The 12,149-nt window shown below is 37.8% G+C and overlaps 2 protein-coding genes across 4 annotated transcripts in view; one reads left to right on the top strand and one right to left on the bottom strand.

Annotated features, from left to right (window-relative positions):
- The window catches only part of MATCAP2 (microtubule associated tyrosine carboxypeptidase 2), a 78,540-nt gene extending 70,625 nt beyond the window's left edge, over positions 1–7,915 (bottom strand). The window contains exon 1 of the mRNA XM_061414141.1: positions 7,851–7,915. The gene's annotated coding sequence lies outside the window, so the exon portion shown is untranslated. The remainder of the gene's footprint in view (positions 1–7,850) is intronic.
- The window catches only part of ANLN (anillin, actin binding protein), a 175,424-nt gene that overhangs the window by 98,750 nt on the left and 64,525 nt on the right, over positions 1–12,149 (top strand). The gene's annotated exons all lie outside the window — the stretch shown is intronic.

Genomic DNA, 12,149 nt, shown 5'->3' with positions numbered 1-12,149 from the left:
ATGGTATGGGGAGGGAGGAGGGAGGAGGGTTCAGGATGGGGAACACATGTATACCTGTGGCGGATTCATTTCGATATTTGGCAAAACCAATACAATATTGTAAAGTTTAAAAATAAAATTAAATGCTTTAAATAAAATAAAATAAAATATATTTTATATTGCCTGCAGATAACAGTAATTTTTTTCTTCCTTTCCAACTCTGTAAACTTTTTCTTTTCACTTGCTACACTATATATTTCAGTTATAAATCAATCCTCTCATTTTTGATTCTACACCTCACCTATCTACTGATCTTTTAGTGTTTCCAACATGAATTAACTGCCTTTTACAGTGGGGGTATGAAAAAATAGATAATATTGAATAAAACTGATGATAGTGAAATGGAATGGGATGTATAAAACAGAGAAATTAATGTATTTAATAGAACAAACATTGTTGACTAAATGGTTCTTAAAAATAACTCTTTAAAAGAGTTATTTTAAAAATGTTTTGAGTATTTTAAATAAGAATAAAATTATTTAAAATTAAAAAAAAAAAAGAAATACCTCCCTCTTAAACATTTCATTAAACTTAAGAATTGTGCAACTCTTTGCAACCCCATGGACTATACAGTCCATGGATTTCTCCAGGCCAGAATACTGGAGTGGGTAGCCTTTCCCTTCTCCAGGGGACCTTCCCAACCCAGGGGTCAAACACAGGTCTCCCACATTGTAGGTGGATTCTTTACCAGCTGAGCCACCAGGGAAGCCCAAGAATACTGGAGTGGGTAGCCTATCCCTTCTCCAGAAGCTACCAGGGAAGCCGAGCTATCGGGGAAGCCCTTGATGCCCCTGTAGTTAGTTCATTTAGAATATTATTTCTTCTTTATGTTAAAAATTATTTCTATGTTCACCCTACCAATTTTTCTTGTGGATCATTTTGATTTATAAACATTTTCAGTGATAAATACTATTAATACATAGAGGTACATATCAATTAATTCAAAGCATTAATAAAAGATATTCTTTGTGTACTATTAGGCACTGAAGTACTCTTACTGACAAATTCATGAAAACAAAGAGTTTATCTAGTTACTTACAAAGCTAGTACTGTTATCAGCTTCTTTTACCATTCCCACCCATGTCATCATTCATCCTCATCAAGCTTTGTGCATCTGCTTTGTTAATTATTGATTCATGCTGCGCCTGCTTAGTATTTCCATTGGATACAGCATCTGCAGCTGCCCACTTGGCTGCTTTTGAGTCAGCATTGTTTTTACATATCCGCCAGAACAATGAACAATTCCATCTTTTAAAGAAACTTTCCTTCCTACTTGTCTCTATATAAACTTCATTTTCAAAGCACTGATTGCAAAATAAAGTTAAGAATTATTAAAATTGCTTTTAATAATTTGTTTACCTCTAAGAATACACCTCCCCCCTTTTGAAAGTCTTACTAAACCTAAGTTTTCCAGTAATAGCCAAGAATGCTATTGCACTTTTCCTGCTGCAGCATTATACTTCACTTTTTTAATGTTTACTTTTATGTTCAGTACCAGCATTGTATCGTGGATCATTTCAATTTCTGATTCTCCTTAACGATCATTTCCATTAAACTCTAGATTTAAAAAATCATAGAAAAATAGATATTTTTCACAGAAATATTGTTTTTTATGTTATGAGTAAAGAGCTTATATTTTTCTTATTTTTTTCAGTAGCTTATTTAATTAACTCATCTATTAACATGTATATTTCATGTTTGAATCACGTGGCAAGCTTCTGCTGCTGCTAAGTCGCTCCAGTCGTGTCCGACTCTGTGTGACCCCATAGACGGCAGCCCACCAGGCTCCCCTGTCCCTGGGATTCTCCAGGCAAGAACACTGGAGTGGGTTGCCATTTCCTTCTCCAATGCATGAAAGTGAAAAGTGAAAGTGAAGTCACTTAGTCGTGTCCAACTCATAGCGACCCCATGGACTGCAGCCCACCAGGCTCCTCCGTCCATGGGATTTTCCAGGCAAGAGTACTGGAGTTGCCATTTCCTTCTCCGCATGGCAAGCTACTCATAGTCAATGGAGTTTCAGGACAAAAGTCAGTTGAAACATCTCTGTAGTAAGAGAGGATCAGATTTTTTTTTTTTTTTTTAAGAAAAAAATCAACATCTTCCTTTTTAAAGGTTTAGAATATATGTGATCATTAACCTGGGTCATAAAAGCCAGGAAAGAAGAAATAAGAATGGTGAAGACTGGAGAAGGTTGCTAGTATTGCTAATGCCAGTGGAGAGACAAATAACTATAATATTTCACTTTCTACAGAAAAAGTTCATTTTGTTGAGAGCAGATCAAGTATATGTTTCTCTTGAAATTGAAAAAAAGTTTAATTTCTTAAGAAGAAGTTATCTTAGTAATGAAAAAAAACAGGACATTAAAAAATATTTGTTTACTTTTAAATTTCAGATAAGAGTTTAAAAGAATGAGAAGAAGCTTCTAGAAAATACTTTTTACTTTCCTCCTTGTTCTCTTGGAAGCAATTTATAACATTCTGTGTCTTTGGAAATATATGAATTGAGGAAAATTAATCTGCAGTTTGGTATTATAAAAGAATAGAGAAACTCTAGTTGCAATATTCCAGATTCTAACAAGCATTAACAGAAGCCTCAGGACAGCTGTAAACAATGTTCCCTGATACATAAAAGTTAAAAAAAATCCAGGCAAAGTTGGTTTCTATAGGTTTAAAAAATTTTTTTTCAGTGCTATTTGAATGCTTTTGGGATGTCTGTATTGAGAGAATGGAACATGTTCAGTATGTCTTTTTCAGGAGAATGAAAAGCATAAAGAATAAATAAAGAATGCCTTGTGAAATGCCTTTGCCTTTTCACGTCAATGAAAATAGAACAGCACAAAAATTCTGGGAAACACTATGATATTTTTTGATAGGATGTTTTATTGTAAATAAGGGAAGAAGGATATTTTTAAATCAGACAACAGAAATATTGTTTATCTTAATTACATTTTGAAGAAATCAAGATGTGCATTAATATACTCCTTCCACAGATATTTATTAATTATTTATACTGCATACATACAAGAAAGATTCTGCATACGGGAAGATATGCGTACTGGTACTTCATACATACATACGTACACATGATATACATGTATCAGGCAGTCCTTGGGCACACACCTCAGGAACGCTGTGGTGAATAAATCAAATAGAGTCCTAGTTCTCTTGGAACTTACAGTGGGAGAAACAACAATCAAGTAAACAAATGATGTGGGCTTCCCTGGTGGCTCACTGTAAAGAATTCCACTGCCAATGCAGAAGACATGAGTTTGATCCCTGGGTCAGGAAGATCCCCTGGAGAAGGAAATGGCAACCCACTCCAGTATTCTTGCCTAGGAAATCCCATGGACAAAGGAGCCTGGTGGGCCACAGTCCATGGGGTCGCAAAAGAGTAGGACCTGATTATCGACTGAACAACAAACAAATGATGTAATATCAAATACAAATAGGTGCTATGAGGAATAGTACTGTACATCTCTAGTATACTGGAGATGGTGACTTGAAGTACGGAGGGGTCAGAAAAAGCCTCAGAAGAAGTGTCTATTGAGCTGAGACTTGAAGGATACAGACAAAGAGTCGGACACGATTGAGCAACTGAACTGACTGACTTGAAGGATAAGAAAATGTCAGCCACAAGACATTTCGCGTAGAGGGAGGATTCAAGCATTCATAGTAGAGGGAACTGCAAAGGCAAAAAAGCCCAGAGATGGGCATGATCTTATCCTGATTCTGGGGCTATGTGAAGGTCAGCATGGTTGGAATCCAGTGAACTGGGGAAAAGTGGTAGGAGAAAAGATCTCAGAGGTAGGCAGGGGTTAAGGAAAGGAGTTTGGACTTTTTTCTAAGTGCAATCAGAAGCCACTGGTGGATTTAAAACACAGCTGTGTTTTTGTTTTTAAAGATAGCACTAACTGTTCTGAGAACAACGGAAAAGAGGATGAGAGTGGAAGCAGGGAAACCAGACAGGAAACTCTTGCAGTGGGTCCAGTGATGGTGATGGTGGCTTCGAGTGTAACGGAAGCTCTAGAGAGGAAGAGAAGTAGAAGACCCAGGGTATACTTGGAGGCAGAGTTGATAGGTAGGTTGGGTATATGGATAGAGTAGGAGGAAAGGAAGAAGGAATTGACGATGACTCCTAGGATTTTGGCTTGAACAACTGGGTAGATAGTGGTACCATTTATGGAAATAGAGAAGATTGGAGAAAGAATAGGTTTAGTGGGGGAAATTTCATTTTGGATTTGTTAAGTTTAATATACTAGTTAAAAGTCTAAGTCAAGATTTCATATAGTTAGTTGAATATTCTTATTCAGAACTCAAGGAAGAGATCATGCCAAAGAAATAAATTTGGGAACCATCAGTATATGGAAGGTATTTTAAGTCAGTGGAACTGATGAGATCACCCAGTGGGTGTGTGTAGGTACACAAGAGCAACCAGGGTAGAATTTAAAGTTCTCAGTCACTTAGTTGTGGAGCAGAGGAAAAGGAGCCAACAGAGTTGTTCACACATACATCACACACATAGATCTTCCTCAACTTATGATGGGGTTATGTCCCAATAAACACAACCTAAGTCAAAAATGCATTTGATGTACCTAACCTACCCAACATTATTGCCTAGCCTAGCCTACCTTAAACATGCTCTGAACAATTATATTAGGCTACAGTTGGGCAAAATTATCTAACATGAGGCCTATTATATAATAAAATGATGAATATCTCTTGTAATTTATTGAGTACTGTACTGGAAATTAAAACCAGAACAGTTGTATGGGTACTGATTATCCTTCGGATCAGAGGGCTGATGGAATGGCATCTTGGTGCAACTATGCAGCATTATGAGAAAGCATTGTACTGCTTACTGGTAGTCCAGGAAAAAGATCAAAATCCCAAGTACTGTTTCTACTAAAAGCATGTTGCTTTTGCATTTCTATAAAGTCCAGTTATCGTAAGTAGAACCATCATAAATCAGGGACTCTGCACACATACACACACACAGATAAATTTATAATAACTATGTAACTATAACTTATATGCAGAGTACATCATGAGAAACGCTCATGTGGAAGAAACACAAACTGGAATCAAGATTGCCGGGAGAAATATCAATAACCTCAGATATGCAGATGACACCACCCTTATGGCAGAAAGTGAAGAGGAACTCAAAAGCCTCTTGATGAAAGTGAAAGTGGAGAGTGAAAAAGTTGGCTTAAAGCTCAACATTCAGAAAACAAAGATCATGGCATCCGGTCCCACCACTTCATGGGAAATAGATGGGGAAACAGTGGAAACAGTGTCAGACTTTATTTTTCTGGGCTCCAAAATCACTGCAGATGGTGACTGCAGCCATGAAATTAAAAGATGCTTACTCCTTGGAAGGAAAGTTAGGACCAACCTAGATAGCATATTCAAAAGCAGAGACATTACTTTGCCAACAAAGGTGCATAGTCAAGGCTATGGTTTTTCCTGTGGTCACGTATGGATGTGAGAGTTGGACTGTGAAGAAGGCTGAGTGCCGAAGAATTGATGCTTTTGAACCGTGGTGTTGGAGAAGACTCTTGAGAGTCCCTTGGCCTGCAAGAAGATCCAACCATTCCATTCTGAAGGAGATCAGCCCTGGGATTTCTTTGGAAGGAATGATGCTAAAGCTGAAACTCCAGTACTTTGGCCATCTCATGCAAAGAGTTGACTCATTGGAGAAGACTCTGATGCTGGGAGGGATTGGAGGCAGGAGGAGAAGGGGACGACAGAGGATGAGATGGCTGGATGGCATCACTGACTTGATGGATGTGAGTCTGAGTGAACTCCGGGAGTTGGTGATGGACAGGGAGGCCTGGCGTGCTGCGATTCATGGGGTCGCAAAGAGTCGGACACGACTGAGCGACTGATCTGATCTGATCTAATCTAATAGCTACATATGTAAATGTGTGTGTGTGTATGTATGTCTAAGTTTTTGTTCTTTAGCTGCTAAGTTGTGTCTGACTCTTTGTGACCCCATGGACTGTATAGCCTGCCAGGCTCCTTTGTCCATGGGACTTCGCAGACAAGAATACTGGAGTGGGTTGCCATGTGTCTTCTCCTGAGGGAGGAATCGAACCCACGTCTCCTGCACTGCAGGCAGATTCTTTATCATCTGAGCCACTGGAAGAAGGTTACATATTGGCAAATTAAATGCAGCTTGTTCGGCACCTTTCAAAGATAGATGAACTACTTAGTGTGTGGCCTCATAGAAAACGGCAAGATAGAAAGTCAGGGCTAATACATACATAGGCATGGCTACAAATGAACTACATTTTCAATTGGACCAAGAGCTGGAGGAGGGTCAGAGAGGGCTTGCAGGTTTCGTAAGCAAGAGGAGCAGTGGAAAAGAGATAAGGATTTGATATTTCAATCAGGAAGCCAGTTTGGGGATTTGAAATCTTGAAGATGGAGCACTTTCTGGTGCACAAGTAGAAGAGGTCAGCAGAGGTGGAAGGTTTGTGGAATGATGAGGTCAGAGTGTAGGACGCTGTGTTCACAGACAAATTATCAGCAAACATTTCTTGAGGGCTCAGTACCTGTCAGTCATGAATGGTGCTGAGAAAGATGTGAGAAGCAGGGGAGATGAGAATGAAAGTGAATGTCAGGAACCCTAACATTTGGAAGGGTTAATGACTGAGGAGAAGAACCAAGCAACAAGTTTGGAAGGATTATGTGAAGTGTTTGGAAACTAAAGAAGTTCATGATAGACATCACTGGAGTACAATAAACCTTCTTGTTTCAAATTTAAGAATATTTTATTTTTGAGGTTCCATAAAGAGAGTTTGATGTTTAAGAAACATGGACTTCTGTTATTCTTTACTATTTAAGAGCTACTTTTATATGCATGTGTGCTAAGTTGCTTCAGTCATGTTCTACTCTTTGGAACTCCATGGACTGTAGCCTGCCAGGCTCCTCTGTTCATGGGATTCTCCAGGCAATAATACTGGAGTGGGTTGCCATGCCCTCTTCCAGGGGATCTTCCCAACCCAGAGATGGAACCCACCTCTCTTATGTCTCTTGCATTGGCAGGTGGGTTCTTTGCCACTAATGCCACTTGGAAGGCCCACTTTTCTTTTATATGGGATTGCTAAAAAATGTAAAAATAGGGACTTAATTGATGGTCCAATGTTTAGGACTCCAAGCTTTCACTGACCAGGGTCCAGGCTCAGTCCCCGGCTGGGAAACTAAATCCCACAAGGTGCAATGTAGAAATATTTTTTTTTTAATTAAAAAATAGGTTCTGTGATTATAGCTTTGAGAAATCTAGGTATGGAAAAGTAAAGGTAGCAATATATATATTATAGTGCAGTAAATACATAAAAGAATTCATCTTTATGAAAGGATTTACTATGGCCCTATTGCAAAGTTTAAAAATTAAAAAAAAAAAAAAAAAGAATGGAATGACTCCCTTAATGCCCTTATAAACCACTTGAGAAAGTAAAAAGGAGATGAAAGCTATAAATTTTAACAAAAGTTGATTGGATAAAGGGAACATGACTGTAGTTGGATTGACTTTTGGAAACAATACAGTATGTTAGAAAACACACAATCCGTTCTCCCTCAATTTGGAATATGAAACAGTTTCATTGATTAAATTAGAAGAGAAAAACATCTGATGTTAAGAACCCTTAAAACTGTTTATACCCTTAAAATATGATACTAACGTGCATTAATGGCAGATACTGTAAGAAATAAACTATCCCATTTAGTAAACATGTATATGACAACACTTGATGATTCTTATTTCTTCATTATAATAAATGTATAAAAGAAGTGGCCCTTCAGCCAGATAACCTGAAGTAGAGATCTTGACCTTAATCCTTCTTGCCACTGCTTTATGGTTAGATCTTGGCCTTTTTGATGCCTGTAAAAATAAGAATATTTATTTCATTGTATTATTTTGTGAATGAAATGAGAATGTGTATGAAAGTACTTTGAAAAATTAACTGTACATACGTAACATAACACGTGTCCTTACTGAGGTAAATGCTTTAGACTTTTTCTGTTTTTCTGCCCTCCATTAATTTTATCTGTGAAAAAACAATCACTATTTCCTTTGTTGAAGAAAAAGGATCTTTGAAGGAGCAAATATTGATTTACTAGGGCAGCATTTAATTTCTAGTCATCTTTGCTTCAGAGCGTTGATTCTATATTTAAATTAATATAACAAGCTGTGGTCTTTATCTAAATAACTTGGAAGATTGTGGTTTTTATTTAAATAATTACAGAAACACTTTTGATGACTTTCAGAATACTAATGTAATTAGGGCAAACTGTATAGTCTAACTACTAATAATCATGTGAACATAACATGTATTTTCTTTCCTAATTTAGCAATTAAAAAATTTTTTTAAGAAAGCAATTTTAAGGTTGCAATTTATTCAGCACTATATATATATAGCTCAAGAACACATTTACATTATTATTTTGTCTTTTGTGATGAAAATAAATTAACTGAAATGTCAAGATCATAAGCAGGATTTAAAGTCAGGCAGATCTGGTTCAAATTTTTAGGTGATAGTCTTAAACCAAATAGCCTCTTTGTATCAGTTTCCCCCATCTCTAAAAATGGAATACTAGTTATCTTAAATGCATTCATTTAACAAATATCTATTGAACTCATGTGCACTCAGGGTGCTAGGTAATAGCTATAAACACAAGTCCCTGCCATTCCATTGCTTAAACACATAATTAAAATAACCCCATATAAATGGTAAGTGCAATGAAGAAAACATATCAGAATAATAGGATAGAAAGTGGCTTGGGGGCAAAGAGAAGTGGTGTGGCCACCTGATCAGGGAAGTCTTCTTTGAGGAAATAGCACATTTAAGCTTAGACCCAATTAACAAGGAGAAGCCATGGGTAGATCTAGGAATGTCCAGAGGGTGGAAAGTTCTTGATGCAGGAAAAATTTTGGCATATTTTTATGACTAGAAGAAAGGCTTATGAGGCTGGAGACTAGTGGAAAAAAGGTAAAGTATTGTGATATTTTCACATGAGGTACATGCCGGGCTGAATGAGTCACAAGTTGGAATCAAGATGGCAGGAGAAATATCAATAACCTCAGATATGCAGATGACACCACCCTAATGGCAGAAAGCAAGGAGGAACTAAAGAGTTTCTTGATGAAGGTGAAAGAGGAGAGTGAAAAAGCTGGCTTAAAACTCAACATTCAGAAAACTAAGGCCATGGCATCTGGTCCCATCACTTCATGGCAAATAGATGGGGAAACAATGGAAACAGTGACAGACTTTATTTTCTTGGGCTCCAAAATCACTGCAGGCAGTGACTGCAGCCATGAAATTAAAAGATGCTTGCTCCTTGGAAGGAAAGCTATGAAAAACCTACACAGCGTATTGAAAAGCAGAGCCATCACGTGGCCGACAAAGGTCCATATAGTCAAAGCTGTGGTTTTTATAGCAGTCCTGTATGGACGTAAGAAGAAGGCTGAGTGCTGAAGAATTAATGTTTTTAAACTGTGGTGCTGGAGAAGACTCTTGAGAATCCCTTGGAGAGCAAGGAGACCAATCCTAAAGGAAATCAAACCAGAATATTCACTGAAGGACTGATGCTGAAGCTGAAGCTCCAATACTCTGGCCACCTGATGTGAAGAGCTGACTCATTGGAAAAGACCCTGATGCTGGGAAAGATTGAAAAGGCGGGAGGAGAAGGGGGTGACAGAAGATGAGATGTTTGGATGGCATCACTGACTTAATGGACATGAGTCTGAACAACTCTGGGAGATAGTGATGGACAGGGAAGCCTGGCATGCTTCAGTCCATGGGTTGCAAAGAGTTGGACATGACTTAGAAACTCTATAACAATTGTGATATTTGGGCCTCCCCAGGGGATGCTAGTGGTAAAGAACCTGCCTGCCAATGCAGAAGACATAAGGGATGTGGGTTTGACCCCTGGGTAATGGAGATGCCCTGGAGGAGGGCATGGCAATCCACTTCAGTATTCTTGCCTGGAGAGTCCCCACAGAGAGAGGAGCCTGGTGGGCTACAGTCCATAGGGTCACAAAGAGTCGGACATGACTGAAGTGACTTAGCACACGTGTACACTGTGATATTTGGAGAATATTAGGATACTAGGTGGAGAAGGAAATGGCAACCCATTCCAGTGTTCTTGCCTGGAGAATCTCAGGAACGGGGGAGCCTGGTGGGCTGCCATCTATGGGGTTGCACAGAGTCGGACACCACTGAAGCAACTTAGCAGTAGCAGCAGCAGCAGGATACTAGGAGAGGAAGGTTAGTCCCAGATCATGTAGGGCCCTGTAGGTATGATAAAGAATTTGCATATTTTCCTACTTGCAAGAGAAGACATAAACTGGATCTACACAAGAAATTGACACTGTATAATTTACAATTTAAAAAGCTCCTAGAAAAGGGAACCCTCTTACACTGTTGGTGGGAATGCAAACTAGTACAGCCACTATGGAGAACAGTGTGGAGATTCCTTAAAAAACTGGAAATAGAACTGCCTTATGATCCAGCAATCCCACTGCTGGGCATACACACTGAGGAAACCAGAAGGGAAAGAGACACGTGTACCCCAATGTTCATCGCAGCACTGTTTATAATAGCCAGGACATGGAAGCAACCTAGATGTCCATCAGCAGATGAATGGATAAGAAAGCAGTGGTACATATACACAATGGAGTATTACTCAGCCATTAAAAAGAATACATTTGAATCAGTTCTAATGAGGTGGATGAAACTGGAGCCTATTATACAGAGTGAAGTAAGCCAGAAGGAAAAACATACAGTATACTAACGCATTTATATGGAATTTAGAAAGATGGTAACAATAACCCTGTGTACGAGACAGCAAAAGAGACACTGATGTATAGAACAGTCTTATGGACTCTGTGGGAGAGGGAGAGGGTGGGAAGATTTGGGAGAATGGCATTGAAACATGTAAAATATCATGTAAGAAACGAGTTGCCAGTCCAGGTTCGATGCACGATACTGGATGCTTGGGGCTAGTGCACTGGGACGACCCAGAGGGATGGTATGGGGAGGGAGGAGGGAGGAGGGTTCAGGATGGGGAACACATGTATACCTGTGGCGGATTCATTTTGATATTTGGCAAAACTAATACAATTATGTAAAGTTTAAAAATAAAATAAAATTAGAAAAAAAAATAAAAAAAATAAAAAGCTCCTACCCTTTGGATAAATTACTAAAATATGATAGTTCAGTAGGTTTGTAATAATCATGTTCCTATATACTAATAATAGTTAGTTTAAAGTACAATTAAAAATGTATAATTTTAAAAGCAATAACCACAAAGATACATGTGAATACATCAAAGTATAAAGATCTTTATGCAAGTACATTATATATATATTTTGGAAGATGTTAAAGTAGGCTTAAATTAATGAAGATATGTCCATGTGCACTAATAAAATGGTTTGATGTCACAAAGATGAGGTATGTAAGATTACATAATGAAAACAGTTTGATATTGGAAGAGGACTAGACAAATAGACCAGTAGAATAGAATAAAGAGCTTCTAAACAGACCTACACATACAGGTATACTACAAAAGTGGCATTACAGGTCAGTGGACAGCTAAATAAATGCTGCTAAGACATTTGGTTTTCCAGATAAAAAACAAGATCAATCCAGATAATTTAAAGACAGAATCATTAAAAAAAAAAAAACCCACACTTTTTAGAAGAAAATATGGGAGAACATATTTACAACCTCAGGGTAGGGAAGGATTTCTTGAGACACGAAAAGTACAAACCCTATTGGAAAATATACATGTATTTAATCACATTAGTAGTAAACATTTCTGTACATCCAAGACATCCTAAAATGAAAAGACAAACCATAAACTAGGAAAAGATATTTTCCAGCCAAAAAACCAGGAAGAGTTATTTTCCTATAAAAATAGTAAACAAAATGCTTTGAATCAATAAGAAAAAGCAACCACATAGAAAAATGAGCAAAGAATATGAATTTGAAATTCACAGAAAAGGAAAACTGAAAGGCCAATAAACACACGAAATAATGTTCATTTCCACTAGTAATAGGAGAAATGTACACAAACAAGAATGATAGAAGCTAAAAAGCATCCAAGTAC

Source organism: Bos javanicus, chromosome 4 (genome assembly GCF_032452875.1).
Source record: "Bos javanicus breed banteng chromosome 4, ARS-OSU_banteng_1.0, whole genome shotgun sequence".
Lineage (NCBI taxonomy): Eukaryota > Metazoa > Chordata > Mammalia > Artiodactyla > Bovidae > Bos > Bos javanicus.
Note: the sequence above shows the minus strand (reverse complement) of the source record. Positions and strands in the feature narration are given on the sequence as shown.